This window comes from Misgurnus anguillicaudatus, chromosome 17 (assembly GCF_027580225.2).
Source record: "Misgurnus anguillicaudatus chromosome 17, ASM2758022v2, whole genome shotgun sequence".
Classification (NCBI taxonomy): Eukaryota; Metazoa; Chordata; class Actinopteri; order Cypriniformes; family Cobitidae; genus Misgurnus; species Misgurnus anguillicaudatus.
The window spans coordinates 34,134,639-34,150,546 of NC_073353.2; the positions used below are offsets into that span (position 1 = coordinate 34,134,639).

At 37.0% G+C, this 15,908-nt stretch overlaps 1 long non-coding RNA gene across 1 annotated transcript in view; it reads left to right on the forward strand.

The window, feature by feature from the left end:
* Positions 1 to 15,908, forward strand: part of LOC129451665 (uncharacterized) — a 197,740-nt gene that overhangs the window by 42,494 nt on the left and 139,338 nt on the right. The gene's annotated exons all lie outside the window — the stretch shown is intronic.

The following is a 15,908-nucleotide window of genomic DNA, read 5'->3' on the forward strand; positions in this document are numbered from 1 at the left end:
TCCCCTGGCTAATGTAAAAAAAGTGTTGAATATGTTTGATTAAAAATAAATAAATATTCGAAACTTTTACAGCGTCAACATCATCTGTATTAGAGCTTAGATCGGGCACAAAAAACCATAACCGAAGCCCCTGCACGTTGTGTCCGAGCCCAGCCCGACCGACACATTACTGACAATGTTTTAATAGTGCGCCGTGACGTTCTCAACTACAATTCAGAGTTTTTTGAATTACAGAAATCTGTTTAGAATTATCTTAATGAGCTAATGCAACAAGGACGAGGCATGTAAACTGCGCTGTTTGTTTATTCAGAATAGAAACATGCAACAATGATGCACACAGAAAATGAACAAACTGTGGAGAAGGCCTACTAGGCTACTCCAAAATAATTTAACCAGGTTTTAGAATATATTTTAAAACAAAATATGTTGGCCTATTTTGATATTTTAAAATGTAGGCCTATTCTAATGCAAAAAGATGGCGCCCAAGCTATAGGTTCAGAAAACGATTTTCTAGTTCGTCATCTTTTCAAAAAATATTTAAAAATATAGCAAAATTGTTTCGCAGTGTTTAAGGCACACATGTAAATGTTACAGAACATGTGCTTTATTGAATGAGAGTAAAACCGATCGAATTTAATGATTAAAACGACGTGAAAGGAACTAAATTGTGAAGCCTCGATGTATCCAAGGGGCATGCGACATTTAAGAGTGATGGGTATTTCAAAAATTTATACAAATTATTCCCATACATCGATTTTAATGTTAAACATCTGTAAATCCAAATGAATCCATATGGAATATATTCCGACAGTTTAAGATACGATATTTGAATTTTAAAGTCGAAAATATCTTATTTTAACACCGCCGCGCAGGAGGCATGGCAAACTGAAACAAAACTTTAAAGACACAAATATAATATATAATATATGTTTAGCCTACGTGTAAAACTATATTTAAATGAAACCCGTGAATTGAAGGATCCACTAATAATCGCCTTAACTTGAGTGATGTCAATAAAGTTTCCATGTTAGAAATATTAAAAACTTAAGCAAACCACAACAAACATGCCTTCCCACCACTCGCCATTGTAGCAGTCAGAGAACCCGGCCCTTGAAATTAGGGGCGTCTACAAGGCGGAGCTCCAAAAGCACTCAGCTGCGCACAACTCCAAGATCACTTGTGACCTACAAACGGCACACCTGGAAAAGAGGCGCACGCACGTTTTTTTGTGCGTAAGCTCCTTTTCTCTGAATCACACTTACGATCATTTCAGAAATGGTCTTAGATGAAATGTAGGACAGTTCCTACGTCGCACTTTTATAAATGAGGCCCCTAAAGTTTGCAAAGAGCACATTGACACTCCACAGCGGTATTGGCAAAATATTTTGTGGACTGAGAAAACTAAGATTTTTGAAAAAAACACACAGCGCTACATCTGGCGTAGAAAGGGCACAGCATGTCATCATGAAAACATTATCCCAACTGTAAAGTATGGTGGAGAAAACATCATGATTTGGGCCTGCTTTGCTGCATTAGCCTGGCCAGCTTGCAATCATTGAAGGAAAGATAAATTCCCAAGTATGTCAGACAATTATTCAGAATAATGTGAGAATGTCTGTACGTCAGCTGAAACTGCGTAGAAGGTGGGTGATGCAACATTACAACTGCTAGGAGTGTGATGGATCACAAAACTCGGGGTTTTATCACATTACAGTTTTTGAGGCACGGATCGGAGAATTTTTCGGATCAGCAAAAAAAGGGTGGAAAAATCTAATAACAAATAAAATCTTAAGGTCTTTATTGTATGATCTAAATATAATTATAATTTTTTGAGCTACAGAAGTGATTTTCTCTTTGTCTTGGGTTGTTTGATTAACATTAATGACACAGACTTAAGTAGGTTAATTGAGGTTACTGTCTCTTTAAGATAAGCACGGACTGGTTTCTGCCTAATCTATACATAAACTTAAGACATAAACAAATGTTTTTATTAGAAAAAGAATACTGTGGAGATAATTTTGTTTGTATGTGCCCAGTCAAGAACAGAAAGATTTCATGTTCGCTTTCTTTTTGAAACGCGTCTCTCCATGTGTGCACTTTTGAGTGCAATTAAACGTGCACGAACACACAGACGGAGGGTGAATTCCAAACGGTGCCGCATAAACACCCTACATAAAAATGTTTTGTTTTTCTGTGCTCTCTTCGCCAAATGTATGTTAATAGACTACAGTATGAGAAACATTAGTGCAACTCTCTCTAAAGTTCACATCAAGAGTTCTGATCTTTGAAGGGCATAGGGATGATCACATCTGACTGGAGCTGGACCGGACACATTCAACCACAAGTTGCTTTTTGTAGTTAAATTGTTTAAAATCACTTTAATGTTAACATTTGCAAGCCTCTGAAACACATGCACATGGTTAACTTTCCCTATTTAAATTTGCGTATTAATCCGCGAATCGCATGCAAGCCGAACCATGGGTCGTGATCTGTACAGATCACGGATCAACTGCGATCCATCACAGCACTAACAATGACCTAAAACACAGTAGCAAGTCCACAACAGAATGGCTTCAGAAAACAAAATCCCCCTTTGGGAGTGGCCAACTCAGAGCACAGACCCCAACCCTATAGAGATGCTATGGATTGCCTTGAAGAGGGCCATACACATAAGATGTCCAAAGAATATGACAGAGCTAAAGCAGTTCTGCCAGGAAGAATGGGCTAAAATTCCTCCTCAGCAGGTCTGATCCACAGCTGCAGGAAGTGCGGGTTGAGGTTATTGCTACCAAGGGGTTTATTAATTCTAAGGATTCACTTACTTTTTCCACTACCATTTTGAATGTTGAATGAGTGTTTAATAAAGACATAAAAGATCAGATTTTTTGTGTAATTATTTTTAGACACATGGGGCCCTATCTTGCACCCAGCGCAATTGACTTTGTCAGTGACGCATGTATCATTTCGTATTTTGCACTGGCGCACAGCGGGTTTTTCCCTCCACAGACGCACGTCGGCAAACTAGGGAATGAACTTGCGCTCCCTGGGCGGTTCAGCGCAAAAAAGGAGGCGTGCTCCGGCGCAAACCATCTCTTATGCTATTTTGCAGTTTCAAAAAACAATTGCGCTACTAACCAAAAAAAACTAGTCTAAAGTCAGTGGCGCGTTGCGCGTGGTTCATTATGCTATTTTAAGGGCGCATGCTTGACCATAATGTATAGCGTGCACAACGCGCATTGCTTATCTAATCTACACAGATGCAACAGTTATTTTTGCAAATCATAAATTGTTACAATAAAAAATATTAATACATGAGATAAGGGAAATCATTGTGGTGAGCATTGTGGTAGTTTTTATTTATTTTGTGTGGCAGCGTTATAATAACAATTATCATGCAAATAACGATTAAAATATTTTCATAAGTTTGTTGTGTGGCTGTATTACGTTTATTTTATCTAAATAATAATTAAAATGTTTTCATAAGAAACCTTCATGTATGTGAACTTGATTTGTAAGTGTACTTTGGGGTTGGACCTTGCTTGCGTTTCTTGTGTCCGATTTTTAAGCCCCCAAACCCCTTCAGCTGTGAGGGTGGACGCAGCGTTGTCCTTCTGTGTGCCCGGCGTGCCCGATTTATGCTGGCAAGCTTGGGATCCCCCCGTCTCCTGACATCGTAGTGCTTGGCGCAGCTGATGAGACAATTGCGGCTATCTCCTCTCACGCCTGTTTAACCGACGCTGATTTGGGCGGGTTTCTCCTATGCCCATACAAAACAACTTCTCTGTCTTTGACTGCTCTTACAAGAACGTCGGTCTCCTCGGCTGTGAACCGCTCCTGGCGTGCGCCTGTCAAATCCGTCATAATAATAGCAACCCGCCATTGAACTTGCGCCCTTGCGTTTAAAGGGAATGTTGGATAGCGTTCTGATTGGTTTATTTGACGTTACGCCCAAACCACACCTATGAATAATGAACCTACTTCAGACCAACCCCTTATTGATTTGCACCCGGCGCAAGACTTATTTCTCCCGCCGGGAAAATAGCAACAGCGCCCAAGATCCGCCCACAAAGTCACTTGCGCTTTGCGCTTCGGACTTGCGTTTCAGATCGTTAAAATAGGGCCCATGATGTTTGTTAATACCCTTGACTTAGACGAAGATCACATTTTATGACACATTTATTCAGAAAACCATGAAATTCCAAAAGTTTTACATACTTTTTCTTGCAACTGTATCTGGTCACTGCCCCAGTGAAAGCTAGGGACCATTTGTGACCATGTTATCTTTAGTGTAGGTCACTCTGGATAAACACAATTTCACAGCAAGTCACAAAATATTTGATTAATTTATTCGTGTTCATGGACATGATTTTCCGCTTTTTTCGTGCCATTGAGCACGAATGTCGTCTTCGTGCCACGTAGCACGAGTTTCTATAAATAGTTTTTCGTTTGCATGGCACGACTTTATTCTTCGTGTAATTTAATATTTTGTTTTCTCATTGATTTTTAATATTTTTAAATCATTGTCAGTTTGGGTTTGGGTTAGATTTGGGTTTTGGGATAGGATGTAATTTTATGTATCGGTTTCTACATGCTTTTCTTCTGATTTTAAAATTTATTTTCGCTGGGGGTTGGGGTTAGAGTTGGGTTTTGGGTTAGGATGTCTGAAATGTAACTGACAGTCGTTCTAACCCCAACCCCAAGCGACAATGGTAAAAACATAGAAAAAAACCAATGAGAAAACTAAATATTAAATGACACGAAAAATAAAGTCATGCCATGCACACGAAAAATTATTTATAGAAATTCCTGCTGAGTGGCACGAAAAAGACATTCGTGCACAATGCCACGAAAAAAGCGGAAAATCGTGTCCATGAAAACGAATAAATTAATCAAATATTTCGTGACTATAACACGACTTGCCGTGAGACTGGGTTGGGAAAAAATGCATGAATGTAAATGCAGCTGCACATCCTTTGACACTTTTTCTCCTCTGTTGGAAACCCAGGCTTCATGTAAGTTGCAGAAAGACATCCTGCTCTTGAAACGTCCCACATCGGCACTAAATGATTCTGCACATGGTGGAGATCCCAAGGCAAGACTGTATTCCTTGGCTGTCAAATCTCAAACCGTGTTTTCCTGTTAAAGCCATTTAGGTATCCAAAGCACAAACTGGCAAGGGAAACACAAAGCATGTCAATATCAAAATGTTCAACTGTTTACCAAATATCCTCTATTACTGTCTGATCATTCATCAGAAAAAAAAAACATAAATTCATAAGTTTAGGTGTATATCTTAGGTAAAAGTAGCTTATATGTTGACAGAAGACTATTTTGTGACAATTCTTATTACTTCATTGCTGACTAACTGAAAACTTTAACCCGTTTTTTTTGCAATAATCACGTCACGATTTACGAGTCTACATTGAGTTTCCAGAACAGGTTGCCACCACGTGTGATTAAGTAACTTCCTGTTATATAGGTTTTCTGTTTTGTCCATGTGTGAACATTCTCCATGGCATGAGGGGAAGTTTCCACATTCATGGGACAGCTTTTGCTTACAACAGCTCCTCAGTTTTGTTCAAGCATCATTGAAGTGTCTGATTCAAACCAGACGTTGTCTGTCCTGTATCTTTTGAAACTTTGGGATATGCATATATGCAAAGTCTAACACTTTTAAGTGAAAACTTTCACACATTTCATTATCAGATTACTCGGATGTTTTAAGATTCAGAACGATCATTGTTCACAGTTCAGTAATATGACTATCCGATATATCTTCACACATAAAGTCCATGTAAACTTCTGAGTGCATACATGTAGAAGTAGTTAGAGAGCGAAATAATAATGAATACACTTTGGCTTTGTGTTTCTACTAAGTTGTACATATTTGCCACAAACTGGAATTGTATTTTATCCCTTTATAGTCAAATGCAATTTCTACAAAACTAAGCTAGCTTTTATTTTATAAACTCGTGTGAAGTCAAGAAAAGGAAAAGAAAATGAAAAGAGGGGAGGTGCTTGTTGAGGTTGGTGCTTGTAACTCATGAACCACAAATGAAATTGGTTTTTCTTGGTCAGGAAAATGATTTGCTACCTACTGGAAAATGTTAGCAAATGCAAGACGGCTAGATACATGACTCACTGCTAAGATATCTTGAGGGGAGGATGGTGGTCTTCTGCTTTAATGCGGTGCTGAGGCATTTGTTTACTTTCCAGACATTTTGGCTCAGAGGCTCTGAAGGGGGAGCTCTATGGAGAGAATGATTTTTTCAGAGCTTCATGAAACTGGGAACGGTGAGGTCAGGGGTCACAGATTCATCCAATGAACAAACTACACATCAAGCTTTATCTCAGTCAATGAAAGCAATGGTTTTAGAAAAATTTGTACTTTCTATGGATGACAAAATTGTGTGACACATATGTGGACTCACACACAGGAGTTATGACTAACAGGTCAGTCTCAGAGCATGAACCACATTTTCTAAACCTGAACAAAGGAAATTTATGGCACCTCCATGTGGTCCAACCATAAAGGTCACTGGACCCAAGACAGCTTTTAACTAGAACATTGTGTTAAAACGCATCTATTTCATTGCTAAAAACAATGTTATTTTGTGTATTTTGTATAATACAATGTGTTTGCGTGGTTTATGGTTAAAAACACATTATTTTCCACATACCGTACATTTTTGTAGCTCCAGATATTCCTGCCTTCCTTAAACGCTCAGATTTTTTACAAATCTTACCGATCTGAAAAGCACTGTGTCCCTGAATAGCCAGCTAATCTGTACGTTGTGATTGGTCTGAATACCTCTGAGGTCAGCCGGAAATGTGACGCTTCTTACCATGTTTGAAAGATTCAGTAGTTAACTTACAGGCTGTGAGTCCAAGCGGGAAGGAATTATTATAATTTCGGTCTTGTCTACGTCAACAGGCCCAGGAAGTAAACCGTTTTCTACAATCCGTGTGTTTGTTGTAGTCCAAGAAAAGAGATTTACGTTGGAGACGATAACTTGTGTCATCATTTCATTGGGACTTGTACCTTTTGCATATAGTTAACATGTACTAATACACACCAAAGGAAATGTAAAATTGTGAATGGGATAATACTTGCTCTTTAATGTCAGTTAAATTGTCGTAAGGATTCTTATTTATATAAATATTTATATAAATATATTTGTACGAAAACTTTTACCTTGTGAAAAAACAAAGCTTTTCTGAATTTAAAGTCCTCTATTTGACTTATACAGAAAGTGTGTACTGTGATTTATTCTTTATTGTGTGACTTCATTTCCAAAGTCTTTTTAAAAGACATCATGATAGAGAGTTTCCTAACTTTAGGGTTTAGGGTTAGTAAGTTGACATGTACCAATGCTCTCATACAGGGCTAGTCAACTGGTGGCCTGCGGGCCAGATGCGGCCCTTCAATCATCTTTATCCAGCCCGCCGGTCATCTTTGTCTAGATTAAAATAGCGTGGTTACTTTACATGACAAATGACGGCCAATACACTGGAAGTAGAGTCGAAAAGGGGCGGGCACATAATTTTTCCAATTTGAGCTTTGGATGCATTAAATAAATCAACTTGTTCACCTACACCGCGCTACACCGTTTGCGTGTGACATGCAGATTGTAAGTGATGTATTTCCGTGTGTTCCAGTCAAAACACTGTGTGCAAGGTAAAAATTATTAATTCGTTTTAGTTTAACTTTATGAGTAACACTTGAATCCTTTATAAACAATTGATTACTGATAAGTAAATTATTAAGTAAATATATTCATAGATTAAAGGCTTTTGCGCTGGAATGAGCTTCTTTCCCATGTTGAATTTACGACAAAACTGAAATTTCATTACGACTGTAATGCCCAATGGAAAGGTGGTTTAGCCTATATATCTTTAAAATATTAAAAAAGAAATGATTTTAATCATTAGAAGAGAACTGGCTGTATGTTGTGAATACCTGAAACGTAACAATTTATGAAAGCTAAACAGTTATAAACAAAATAATTGCAATACAAAAATAATGTTGATTATTTACACTTGCACTTATTTTGTGCAAGGTTCATAGTGGAACTATTAACATTTGGCTCTTGTAATGTTATACTGCAATTGTTTTTAAAATATTTAAAAAATTCAAAAATATTTAAAAAATATAAAAAAATGAGTTTTCAGTTATTAAAAGGCAAATACTGGATACAAGAAGATGTGGGCATCTTTTTTGAAAATGCATGTTTTTAATATATGACCTATAACAAAAAGTAACAAAAACAACATACGTTATAACACATATATAAAAATGATATGTATGTATATATATATATATATATATATATATATATATATATATATATATATATATATATATATATATAAAATAGATAAAAGTAAACAATATATAAAAGGTAAAAATGGGGGTAAAAGTTTGGCCCGCATCATTTTTTTTTTTTTTAAATCTGGCCCTCGAACAAGAGTTGAAGACCCCTGCTCTAATAATTGGTAGTTGACAAGTAGTTGCAAAGTTACTTTTAATTAGTAAATGTCTAAAGTGCACTATTAAAAAAGAGTTACCAATTCAGCTTACAAGTTTAAGCAGTTCCTAGAGACAAGCCTTTAACACCTAAAGAAAGCGATTCCAAAGCTTTCTCTTTTAACTCATGAATACAAGTTGAATATTGCCTTTTTTAGTTATAGCCAAATCCAAAATTAAAATGACCACATGACTAATGACTACAAAGATTCAGAGAGAGAAATGAGAGACCATTAACACACTTAAAAATAGACTAGGTTATTTTCAACCCAGCATTGGGTCAAAAAGAGACGAGCTCAGCGGCTGGGTTCACATTAACCCAAAGATGGGTTAAAAAACTGCATTTTGGATTGAAACAACCCAGCATGGGTTAAATTACAACCCTGTGGGTTTTTAAAAATAACTTTTTAGCAATTTTTAGAGTGTATACTAAGCCGTAATGGCAACGTCAACATACAGAGATAAATCTGTCCATGTCATGCTTTTTTACAATTTTGTTCACTGTCAGAAATAAGTCCATATTAGTGATAAAAAGTGTACTGATAAAAGTGCATATATTACTATCTAAGAGGCACTTATTAGTACCTCAGTGGTATATATTGGTACCAAATGTATACATATCGCTATCTTAATGTATACATATTAGGACCTTTATAAAGGGTACTGCTCCAGTGAAGTCATTTTTTGACAATTTTTTCTGCCAGTGTACATTTTTTGCCAGTGTGATTTATTATGATTGTACAGTTTTTATTTTGTTCCTATAGACCCTTTTACTGTTTGTACACAATGATGACATGGCAACGTATGCCACGCATTTTGGCAACGGAAGTATGGCAAGAATCAGCAGTGAAGCAACACAGACAGACAAAGTTATTTGACTTTATCAACTTTTTCAACACAGCTACCAGATCCATGTACTATAATGGAGTGGATAAAAGGCGTTAGCAGATGGCCAAATATAAAGTGGCCAGATACATATATACATACAATATATTAGTATGTTATATTAGTGCAACCAAACGCAACAACCAGACATTTTGATGCTGGGAACCCGTTTTAATAAACTTTCTGAGTTTCTTAGAACCACTGGGGAATAACACCACTTCTGTTGCCTAAATGCGTGCGCAGGCTATTTGATCACGTGAGCTATAAAAGGGTCACAGGCATGTTGCTAAAAGACTCGAACCAATATCCACCTCCGACGCAGGCCATGCCCCTTTCTCTCCCCCCACCAATAACTCCATTGCAGGAATGTGTGGATGGTCTAGTTGCAGCGGGGGTGCGTGTGATTGATCACTCCAGGGCTGTAAGTTCAAAAGCAATAATAGCCAATGATGGCCTGTGATAAATAACCCTTGGGGTTGGGGAGTATACGCATTTGCGAGTTTTATTGGAGTTTCTCTTTTCCAAAATTTCAGTGATGTCAGTGCGCCTGATGTCACACTGTTCTGACAACTTTGAGTTTTTGATTATAGCTCATCATGCTTAAACATTGCGCAGGTCTCTGCAAAGACAGTTAATTCCTAAAAAAAAATGTGTCAAAATATATTACTTTAATGCGGCTGATTGATGCCGATAAAAGAAGGCCCCAAGCAAGTTGATATTTATAACGCTTTTACACAGCCAAGCATAGCATTATTATTATTATTATTGCACGGCCGTTTCGTGTATGAATGCCTTTCTTTTCTACAGTGAAGTTATCACAATCCTCATTTCAGCATTAAATTCCTGTTTGACAAATGTTAATCACGTATTTACATTGCATCAACTATGCATTCTTTAGGAAGTGCGATTGCTATGGTTTGTCAAGAAGTTACATGTTTCTGTGTCTAAGGATCAAAGGATTAATTCCTAATCCTGGGAATATGTACTGTTGTTCCCCTCCTCCTCCAATAAAAAGCACCATTGGTTATTGAAACCATTGGAAAATTGAGAGAAGACACATGTTTCGAGTTTATCACAAAACTGTCTGTACTTGGCACAAATTCATTTTTTTTCAATAAAGAAACAAATCTATTCAAAAACTCCTTCCAGTACTTTTATTCAATGTTCACAATACACTAAATATGTTTTTATTCCCTTTTTTTTTTTAAAGAATGTTAACGCATTTTAAGCCATCAGACTTCACATTTTTGTTGTTTAAAATGCAAAAGTGGAGCACTGGTTGTAGTCTGGGGGGTTGTTAAGGGAAATGCTAAAGCAATGATGAATAGGATACATATGACCTCAGTACTCAGATCTGTTCTCCACATTGCCTTCCTAATTGAACAGTTTTTTGTTGGAAGAAATGAGGTCTTGCGTTTGGCATGAGGAAGTCTGTTTCTTACTAAATTATCCATTGCATCTGCACTGATCCTAAAAGAGCATAAATAAACAACAACGTCATTTCCTTTTGTTCAGAGCCTCTTAAAATAGCGATAGCTTAAAGCGCTGTTCGAGGAGACCAGACAGATTAGTCACTGCAAAACAAAACATGGTATTTATTCCGATCCTCCTAACTTTTCGCCATCTTCCCATGTAAACGCATCTGCTGGGTGTTTATGAGGTTTCTTATACTGCCATCCCCATAAATTGCAGACCTGTCAGGTCCGAGATGTGCAGACTTGATATACGGCTTGCATGTGTAAAAATAAAACACTTGTAAACTACCAAACACCTACATGTTGTTGTTGTTGTTGTACATGGAAAACAAAAGCATGTAGATAAATGAAAATGTGAAAATGTTAACAGTGAATTAAAAAACCAGCCCAGTCTCACGAAATTTCGTTATATAGTCACGTATTTTTTTATTCTTTTTTCGTGCTATTATCACGAAATTTCGTGTTTTTTCGTAGTCGTATAACGAATTCCTGTTTTCGTGTGATTATCACGTATTGGTTACTCGACTGTTTTGTCCTATTTTCTTACCATTGTCGCTTCGGTTTAGGGTTAGATTTACATAAAATGACATCCCTAACCAAACCCAACTCTAACCCTAACGCCAGGCGACATATAAAAAAATAAAGCAGGAAAAATAGTATAGATCAATATATTAAGTGACATTCTAATGCAAGCACCAAATCTAACCCTAAACCGAAGCGACAATGGTTTAAAAATAGGAAAAAACAGTCGAGTAACCAATACGTGATAATCACACGAAAACAGGAATTCGTTATACGACTACGAAAAAACACGAAATTTCGTGATAATAGCACGAAAAAAGAATCAAAAAAATACGTGACTATATCACGAAACTTTGTGAGACTGGGTAGCAAAAAACACATGGTGCACTATCAATTCTGAATGGATTAAACATGTTTCTCTCAGTGTTGTGGTATTGCCATTTGCTGTTCGAGGAGTTTGCAGTGTGTGTGAACTCTTGAGATTGGAATTTGGCCTGACTTTATGCAGATGTTGTTTGTGCTGTTAAGTGTTGCTGTTCCTCTGGTTGTTCATCGGATGTGATAAACCTTTTTCGTTGTGACATTACATGTTCATATTATGTTTGCATTTTGTTTGTGATGTCTTTAGTTTAAAAGATTATATGGTAACACTTTACAGTAAGATTGTATTTGTTAACATTAGTTAATGCATTAGCTAACATGAACTAACAATGCAATACTTGTCATATTTCAGTACAGCATTTGTGTCATTTTAGTATTTACGAATACGTTATAAAAATCTAAAGGTGTAATTGTTAACATTAGTTAAAGGAAAACACCACAGTGTTTTCAATATTTTACTATGTTCTTACCTCAACTTAGATGAATAAATACATACCTATCTTTTTTCAATGCATCCACTTAATCTTTGTACAGCGTGTCATGAATGTGTTAGCATTTAGCCTAGTTCCATTCATTCCTTAGGATCCAAACAGGGATGAATTTAGAAGCCACCAAACACTTCCATGTTTTCCCCATTTAAAGACTGTTACATGAGTAGTTACACGAGTAAGTATGGTGGCACAAAATAAAACATGGCGATTTTTAAGCTGATAAAAACGAGAACTATATTATATGTCTGAAGAGCACTTACCGTATTTTTCGGTCTATAAGCCGTGTTTTTTTCATAACTTGGCTGTTGCTGCATCTTATAGTCAGGTGTGCCTTGTAAGTCAGTATGAATTATTTTTGACATTTATGAGGCAAGAAACAACATTACCGTCTATAGCCACGAAAGTCCGCCATATGCTGCTTCTGTATTTATGTAATTTAATGGATTCAGTAATGTGGATTGACGAGTACTTCACGCTAGTTGGCTTGTTCGGTTAATTTAGCCTATAACCTTCCAGGTAAGATCTGTATGCTATGGTTTATCATTTAAATAACTGATAATATTACTTTAATGTACAGACATCTATTCAGCCTGCTGTTCTGTCTGCTATTGTTTAGTTGAATAACTTGCCTTTCCAGATTAAATGTCTGTTCTTCGGCTTGGATTTTGTGAAATAATTTTCGAAATAAACGCGACGTATTGTCCACTGTGACTTTTATATATGTTATTTCGTCTTAATGACGCGATTTTTAATGATACGGCTTATACTCCGGTGCGGCTTATAGTCTGCGGTAGTTTGCAGCACTTCAACCTCGGCGCGCAGTAACATCATCACTCCTGAGTACTCCCTCCTCGCTCAAACTTCCATCAATATTACTGCGCCCGAGGTCGAAGTGCTGCAAACTAATGCCGCTTTTCCATTGCATAGTACCCCACGGTTTGGTTGGGGTCAGCTCCCCTCACTTTGGCTTGGTTAGCTTTTCCATTGAGTTTAGTAACACTTCGGAGTGGGAGGGATTATAGGCGTGTCGTTATATTTTCGCTGCCTACTGCTGTGACATCATAAGTGAGAACATCATTGTACATTTCCATACATTTATTTATTTCTCAGTCCACCACAAACTTTAAATTGACCACCACAAATAGATGTCACATGATAGTTTCTGTACAAACACTCGTGGCATCGTCGAATGTGAATGTGCCGCCACAAACTGCAAGTCTGAAAAAAAATTCCTGATTCTCAACCTTGTTGTTTTTCATCGCTAAAAGGGAGTTTGGGAACTTATAGCAGAGCACAGATGACAACATGTTTGCTCGAGACAGCACAAGCTAGCACTAAGGTAAAACTAATCTTTCACATTATAGCGATGCCGCTGGTAGTGATGATTTTCTCAGACCAATCAGTGATCTGCAATGTTTTCGCGTCACGTTTTGGTATCAGCTCGGGTCACTTCGAACCCCAACTGAGGTGGTGCTAAAAAAGTATTGTGTACACGTACTGCACCCAGTGGAAAAGCTCACAAAAGTTAGCTGTCCCAAATCAAACCGTGGCGTACTATGCAATGGAAAAACGCTATAAGTGCTCTTTCACCATACAATATAGTTCTCATTTTTAGTTTTAATTTTATGCCACTAAATAGGAAAAAACATGGAAGTGTTTGGTGGCTTCTAAATTCATCCCTGTTTGGATCCTAAGGAATGAATGGGGCTAGGCTAAATGCTAACACATTCACGACACGCTGTACAAAGATTAAGTGCATGCTTGAAAAAAGATAGGTATGTATTAATTAGTCTAAGTTTAAGTAACAACAATAGTAAAATATTGAAAAACTGTGGTGTTTTCCTTTAATTCACAATTAACTAACAGAAACAATTATATCGGCATTACCTAACATGAAAAAATGCAGAGAAACTACAGTATATTGCTCCTTGTTAGTTCAATATTAATGAATGCATTTACTAATGTAAACAGATACAACCTTATAGTAATCTGTTACCGATTACCTTTTATATGTTTGCCCTAAAATATGTGCCTTCAACTTTTTTAAATGAGATTCTTTTGGACTTCATCTCTTACAGCTTTTTGCAAATGAGTCTGATTCATCTTTTTTTTATCTACATTTGAAGTCAGCTCAGGTCTCCCGGGGCATGTTTGTACAGCCATAACACATTTGCAGTCTGACATGGCAACATTCCCAAAAGGAAGCTGGCTTTCTCCTGTTGCTTTTTTCCACAGAGAGAACTAGATCAGCCTTCAAAATGCATTTTGTTTCTGAATGCAATGTTTTAAAGCTGACTCTTTTTAACAGAGTAAGTCACAGAAAATTGTCAGGATTTTTCATCAGATTTCATACAAGACAGCATTTGTTGGTGCTAAGACTTCTTCATTGAGCTATAATGCAGAACATAGTAAATGCCTTTTAGTGTCAGACAAAAGAGCTCTGTTAAGTTTCATGCAACTATAAAACTCCTTTTATTGTTCTTTTGTGAGACTGATCTGTTAAGTCACAAGACAGACACCACATTTTATACAGATGTACTGAATTACATGAAAAGTAATAAAGCTCACATTGCTAAACTCTAACATTTTCTTTTCTTTTTACTCAAACGACAAGCCATGGGAACTGGACAAGGGTGAAGTATTACAGAAAACTGTGCTGGTGGTCTCCAAACAATACTCCCTCTGGTAGACCTGTAATCACTAAGCCTTAGGGATGGACATCTGCTCATCAAAGCCTAACTTCAAAACTTAAAAAGATAAATGAGTCCTAAAATAGCCAAAATGTAAAGACATACAGTGGTTTACCTTTCACAGATAAGACAAAGTTAATATGTGCTGATGATTAATTTGATTTGTTTGACAAACGTAATGAAGTTATACAATTTACACTGAAAGTAAAACTTTTGCTACATTTAATGTCTTCAAACCCCTCTGTCTTTATTGTCTGGAGTCTTGGCACATACATGGTTTACGTCACTTTTGGCATGTGGAGGGAGTTAGGAACTCGGAGGAGTCTTACACACATTTGGTTTGGAAAACCAAGATTTGAGTTGAATCTGCTTAAAAATGTCTGCATGATTAAATGTACATTATTATTATTTATTTTTTTTAAACTTAATTCTGGTTGTTTGGCTGTTTTAATAATTACCACTGACATTTTCTCACCATACAATGTTCCTCTATATAAGCTGTGCCAGGAAATGGGCAAATGACACAGTTTTTCCCACCAAACTGCATCCAGAAAGTAGTCTTACACTAACACTGTCAGAAAAATTGGTCCCTAGCTGTGACTGGGGCGGTACACTTTCAAAATACTCCTTCCTAGTACCTAAAGAGTTCATGTTAGTGCCTCATATCGGTACCAAGTGTATATACTAAATGGGACTGCCCCAGTGACGGCTAGACCTTTTTTTCTGACAGGCTATGTTTTTTTCCACATTTGTCTGCAAGTTACAGCTGACTAGATGTACATCTTGTTTTTAAAAACTAAATGGCTGTACTAGAGTGCCACCTAGCGATCTTAAAGGGACACTCCACTTTTTATGAAAATATGCTCATTTGCCCCTAGAGTTAGACATTTGACTCTTACCTTTTTGGAATCCATTCAGCCGATCTCCGGGTCTGGCG